Consider the following 6,965-nt stretch of genomic DNA (forward strand, 5'->3'; position numbering starts at 1 on the left):
TGAAGAAAAAGAAATCCATTACAGTCATATCCACTCTATGGCAATCTTCAGTGTTATCTATGTTGTTATCTATATTGTGGAGTGAGGTCTGGCCTGAAGTTTCAAAGTTCAGAATGAAAGTTCACAACAGTTCAAAACAAAGCTGTGAAAAACTTAGAATTCTACAAAAAGAACTGATACTTCTGCATTACCAGTACATTATAAAAAAATCTGATTATTATTACCAACCTTATCTGTTTCAATGAAACTTCTGCCAATTTATTTTTTACATTCTTCTAATTTATAGTATCTCAATTTTAAAGTATAATTCCAAAAGAAAATAGAATATATGTATAACATGCACATTATTAGTAGTGAAAATAAATATAAGGGTAATATATGAAAGAAACTACTGGTTTGATTTCCCAATTTAACTTCAAAACCTGTCAGCATATGTTTTTCAGCAAACAAAAACATAACAGAAGGCAGTTTATATAAGATTCTACTCTATTTCCATAGATATAAGATAAAAATTATATGTACTGAACAATACATTTGAAATAATGGCAAATAACTACTTCTGCCTTTTTCAAATATTCAAAAATACATTTGAGTAATGCTTTAACAGCTCTTTGTAGAAATAAAACACTTGTCAATGATATTTCAAAGTAGTCATAAGCTCAGCAATTACTTACTATGCTGTCATTCTAATTTTCTTTGAAATTTACAGAAACATCATGCCATTGAGTAAAGAATGACAATTTTTCATTACTTTAGCTAATGCTAAAAGGAAGTTGTTCTCAGCTCTCACTGCTGGTCGTTCTCCATTAGGGAAAACAGAACTTTAAAGGCAGCAGTTTGCTAGGGAACATGCAATATCTTCTCTTATTTAAAGTGTACACTGAATTCACCCCTCACAGCAACGGTGTGAACAGAGACAAATCATTGAAACCAGTCGACTTAGGAGAATGAGGAAAGAAGGGTGAGGAAAGAAGATAAAGCTTTCTTTGCTGTAACTCCTCACAGGTGACTATCCTCTTTCTGACTGAAATGCAGGATTTGCAGGAGTTAGTAACTATGCTACTATGTTCAGAGTGCTGTCTAAGGTTGCCTGAATTACCATTTCTAATCAAAACAAATCACCAAAAACTACTTTAAAAAAACACTCAAAACATTCCTTTTTCCCTATGTGTATGTAGTTATACTTGATCATTTCAGTCGTCACTGGATTTTGCTTCCTATGGTTATCTAGAAGATAAGGCAATTTAGTCAAGTTTCTTTTTGGTTCCTACAGTAATTCAGTGTTTAAGAAAGTTGGGAGAAAATAATATTTAAACTGGAGATTATTCTTTCTACCGAGTTCAATTATTTCCCAAGTAAAATTGTATCGTTTTATCTTTCACGATGCAAAGGAGCTATCACAGTTCTTACACATCCTTCTGTGCAAAGCACAATCTTTTTATTCATGGGGGTCTTCTTCTCTGATCCACTAGCAAACAGTATTTACTATTCTGAAAGACATGTCATATTAATCCTTGTGAAGGCTGCCAGTATATGAGATATCAAAATATAATGCTGAAAAAATAGCTCATTTGCATGTTCTTTTTATGCTCAGTGTATTCAAATAACTTTCAAATAACTATAATGCTCAATAGTTGCATATCACACAGCTGGACTTTCAATTCAGCTATTACAAAATCAGCAAGCCATTTGAAAACCGTGACTTCCCATGCCCAACTGAGTCCATATTCCCAGTTGTGTTTGTGTTAATTGCTATGTTATTCTACATACAGTGTTTATTCTCAGAAAATGTTCTGTAATCGGTAAACCCTCATAGTTATTCAGAGCTTGAGGTGCATATACCCTCCCTGAATAAAGACTAGCAAAGCAACTGTCCAGATGGCTTCTCTGTATCCTGGGAAGAGGATCTATGAGAAGGATCTATCTTCCCATCATCTCCATGTTGTCCTTAGGACGTTCTGTGTTCTCAATCTGACTAATGCTAGTATTCCACTGGAGAACACAGGAAAAAAGCTTCAAATGTCACAGAGACTGATTCCTTCTCCTTCCATCAGCCTATTATCTCCAAGTTGATCTGTAGCTTTGATGCCTTTGGCAGGAAGGTGAAACTTTATTAATCAGCTCAGTACTGAAATGATGGGGGGGCATTTTGTAACATTAATATTTTCAAACTGAAAAAAAAGGTTGGAATGCAGGGTTTTCTGCTGACCTTCCATGTTAAGAGCACTCTGCAGAGCCTATTCCCCAGCACCACACGTTGGGAGAAACAACTGCAAGGTATCAACAAGCAACCTGCACATCACCAGGGCAGTTCTTCCTTTAGGCTCTGCTATTTCAATTACCTTAATAAATATAGATAACATAATTAACAGAACACCTTTCTGTGCCAAAGATTTTGAGATGTATGCAGCAGATGACTGGGTTTTTTGTCATCTTTCCCCCAGGTACACTCATTTTTTCATCTGTTGTGCCTAACCATCTACTAGTGAATTTCTAGTTCTTATATCTCCTACTGCTTTTAGTTTCTGTTGTTTCTTTTTCATTAGGCTTCTAGGTTGTCACCCAACTGATATTATTTATTATATCTCTGTCTTTTTCTCGTAAATTGCTTTCTATTTCACTTTATTCTGGTCTCCACTATTTTATTACTTGATCTTTCACTTTCAAAAATTATAATCTAGTTTTCCCACTCTGTGAAATTCTTTCCTCATATAAAACCCAAATATGTCATCAGTTGAATTCAAGAAAGTTCTAAGTTTCTCCACAAATTCATGATTTGAACATGGGAGTGAGGAATTGGCTGCTTGGTGCCTACTTATTTAAAGGCAGGAGACCAAATGCCCCAGTGTTCATTTAACAAGAGTATATTCACTTATTAAGTTTCTATATCAATAAACCAGAGTGGTATCAGTAAATTACAAACAAGTGCATGTCCAAGACATATATGTTTTGTCCTCTCTTTTGTTAGACTGTTGGGGCATAAGACTGAAATCAGAAATAAACAACAGAGTTAAGCTGTTTGAGCTAGATATCTGAGAGATTTTAACTTAAAAAATTCTTCGTTTGGGTTGGTTTGTTTGAGACAGAACTAATTTCTAGGGGAAATGAGCTGAAATGTTGATTGATTGGGAAAATGCATAGTTTCCACTGAAAACAAGTAGAAACTCTCCCTTTTTCTTCCTGCTTCAATCTGATAACAGTGGCAAGTCAATATCATCCCCAATAAACTAAAGGAGTTCAAGTGATCTTGAGGATCTTGAGGATAATCATCTTTGAGTGGAATTCAGGTATGTCAATATATTTTAAAAAATAAATAGTAAAATATCTCTATTAGAAGTATTATTTGTGCTGTACTGCTTCTAAGAAAAAACACATGTACTTACAATGTAATTGTATTTAACATAAAAAGCTTAAAGGAAAAGAAATAATAAATCAGACTAGAAAAAGTTACTGTTAAAAGCACATTGGTATGTTTCCCTTAGTCCTTCTCAAATTTGAGCCTTACCTCTGGTAACAGATTTTGTAGTTGACTGAGATATTGTTAAGGAGACTGTATTGTAAATGGCACAGAATTTTCGTCTATTTTCCAAGAACACTTTTCTTAGACTTTAGGATTCTCAGACATTTTTAAAAGGAGATTAAAAAACTATCAGGAACAGTTTTGATGTAGTGGATCACATCTTTTGATGGAGAAATAGCTCAGGCAGAATCTTAAGGTGCCTTCCATCTCTATTTTCTAATTTTGCTATCTCACAAACACATACTTTAATTTGGAATTAGCCTCTCTTTTGTGTACTTTGTTGGTTTTCTTTTGGTGTTTTTTGTTAAGGAACTATATTCTTAAACCATGCTCTTTTCTGACAGGCAGTGATTGACACATCTTTTTTTAAGCCATCAACTGGTTCTTGACACATTTTTAATCCATTTCTTCTTTCAGACATTTGCATCTTTTCAAGAAATTACCTCTGAGGTTACCTTGGGTCTCACTTCATTATCATATTTCTTTCAGTTTTCAGGATACCACATTAGGAATCAACCAAACCAGTTTCATCTCCATTTGTCCCCTATATACCCTACTTAGTATTTTGCTTCTTTATTTTTTGTTTGCTTGTTTGTTTTGCATTTCCCCTTTGTTATAAATGCACTGTATTTTATCTGTTTTCTGGTATTCTAGCACAAAATTTTCATCTGAAATAATGGAACTGGTTGTTTTTATTTGTTCTTTAGGTGGATGAGGATGATGTTTATATAAATAAAACAAAAGATTATCTATATATTACACAATTTAATACTGTTCCCAGTAATCTTGGAGTGGGGGGTGGGGGTGTGGGCAGGGAAAGTATCTATTCAGCAAAGTCTTTGAAACTGAGCTAACATACAATATTCCTCCTGAAGTATTCAAATGCACATCAGTAGATCTAGCAATGACACACAGTCTTTGACATTGAAGAATTGAAAAAAAATCCACATAGCTACAGAAGGCTGTCTCCCACACAGTAATTATCTTGTCATTTTTCTTTTAGTATATCAGTACCGTTTTAAACATAACATAAAAAAATTACATTTTGCTGCTGTGTTTCTGAGTTAATGGAAATAAGTTTTCATGGAGTCCCCTGGGAGTTTAGGTCTGTGTGTGCAGAAATGGTAAGAGAAATCATAAAATGGGATATTTTTCAGATACTAAAAAAATTTTTCAAATATTATTGTTTAATGACATGGAAAAAAAGAAAACCAAAACAACTGCAGGAAAAGAATCGCAAATATCCTGTACTAACATATTAATATTCCAGGGGATTTAATGGTCTGACTACCGACTTGATTTCATTGTATGTGATTTGTAATTGACACCTAGAACTTTATTCGCTAATGTGGACTAGCTCTGAGAGTTAGGACTTACACATACAGGAACTTTTTTCCCTTTGAATAGTTAGCAAGGATACCCTCAGTTGTTCTAAAGAACTCTGTTAAGGGATGTGAGATATAAAAGAACACTGAGTGGAAGGATGGCAGAAATGATCTGACACCCCTTTGTATGGTTCTGGACAGGAAGCCTACACGTGGTCCTGCTATGTCTCCCCACCCAGAGAATCACTGTTTTCAAACTAAACCAGATTGCAGAACAGGGCTGCTTCTTGTCCTGTATGTCGTATAACAGAGGGATTTTCTAATAAAGTACTTCAGAGCCAAGGACAAGAAATAATTTTTCTGACTGAAAGCATGTGGTTTTGATTTGATTTTTTTTTCTCAGTATGAACAGGTATTAAAAAAGATTATACTATTAATGTTTAATTCATGTTGTAGAATTGTGCTTGGTGCTTCTTAACAGGAAGTCTGTCCTAAATCCATTTTCTGAAAGTAATTAGGAACTTGAAGCAGGGAACCTAAAGGAAGCGAATCATAAACCAGTTCTTAGTGTGGTCACAAGTTCCCCTGAACAAGAGAAACACAGAGTAGTAATACTGTACTAGAAATATTTTTCTTTTATAATGCGTGTATACAAATTTTTATTTCTATTTAGAAATATAGAGCAGGTCTGTGGTTCAGTTATACAGGTGCAACATAGCAGAAAGTTTCATTAACTCTTTCTTTTGGGCCTGCTACTCAATCATGTCAGCAACCTGTTTATTCATAGTTTTCATGTGATCACTTTCAGGGCAGACTGCCAGCACTACTTAACTTCTCTAGTCTAAAAGCACTTGAAGAACAGATGGTATTGGAATTCATCTTTCACAAAAGTATTTTTTCTCTTTTTTAACTTGCATCTTCTTAATCCTTGATTGTCTTAAGCATCAGTTGGTCTTCCTAAAAATGGAAATCAAAGAAAACAAGATTTGCTCTGAATCAGACATATATTATAAAAGACTATGAGAAGATTTACTAGGATACTATAATGCTTTGGTCTGATTAAAGACAAAAGATTAAGACAGCAATTTGAAAAAGACCTGAATCACTCACTTCAGATTATTTATCAAACTGACACTTCATGCATTAAGGGTGGCTCTGCTCTGTGAAATAATGTATTGTGAGTACTTTGCATTTAAATGTGTTCACAATGATTTTGAAACACCTCTAAAACATAGGAAAAGAAAATATTATTGAAATTCTTGGAAAAAAATAATGAAGAATTGAACTCTTAGGAAAATTTTCCTCACTCAGTCAAAGATATGGTTTTCAGTAAGAACTGTTAACATGGGACAATTAGTCCTAACTGTTGATAAGTATAGAGTAGATTAGAGTGAATTATTTAAGAGATTAATGGTCTAGTACTTTTCCTTAAAGGCTATTAACTACTGCACTAATATTAACTAGTCAAATTATCAATCCTAGTATGTGTTAACCCTCGGCAAGTTGATGTCTAGAAATACAGTCCCTATGAAGGAGGAGACAAAAAGGGCTATGAATATTAGAATCTCATAGAAGTAAAACAAATATTTCTAAAATTATTTTTTATTTTAAATATCACCGTGTCTAAATTCTCAGTATTGTATGCAGCATCATGAGCCTACACATGTTTTTCCCACTAGCAAAATCTGGGGTTTACCTCTTTCAAAGAGGTCTAATATATTGAACTTTTAAACCTATAAGGTGATGGTAACTGCATGGATTTAAAGATATTTAACATAGTTCAAATACAAATGTGCAACACCTGCATAGGATATTTAGGAATTATATAACTGATTATCCTCTTTGTCCTCTTTTTTCATTGTGATTTTGTTTGGGAGATACCAACATTTGAAAAATGTTGGAAATAATGTTTTTGCCTTTGACTATACCTTGCTTTGCTTGATCTTCAAATAGTATTTAATGTTCTTCATCACTGTCTAATTGCTCACCTATCCTGGACTGGATTGAGTGGGCAATTTAGGCTTGGAAAAGTTTGGAGCTGTTGTTTTTTCTGTAAAGTAAAAAAAAAAATCGTCTGCAGGTCAATAATGAAGTTAATTGATTAAATTAATTAAAACAGA

General features: G+C 33.7%; 1 long non-coding RNA gene across 2 annotated transcripts; it reads left to right on the plus strand.

The window, feature by feature from the left end:
- Nucleotides 1–2,108: 2,108 nt before the first annotated feature.
- Nucleotides 2,109–5,157, plus strand: LOC113943793. Of its 2 annotated transcripts, none has more exons than XR_003526453.1 (3): nt 2,109–2,444; nt 3,201–3,287; nt 5,047–5,157. It is a non-coding gene; the product is annotated as an uncharacterized LOC113943793 (long non-coding RNA). The 2 variants fall into 2 exon arrangements; XR_003526454.1 differs by lacking the exon at nt 5,047–5,157 and adding an exon at nt 4,228–4,264.
- Nucleotides 5,158–6,965: the final 1,808 nt, after the last annotated feature.

Source organism: Corapipo altera, unplaced genomic scaffold (assembly GCF_003945725.1).
Source record: "Corapipo altera isolate COAL_440 unplaced genomic scaffold, ASM394572v1 22b, whole genome shotgun sequence".
NCBI classification, from domain to species: domain Eukaryota; kingdom Metazoa; phylum Chordata; class Aves; order Passeriformes; family Pipridae; genus Corapipo; species Corapipo altera.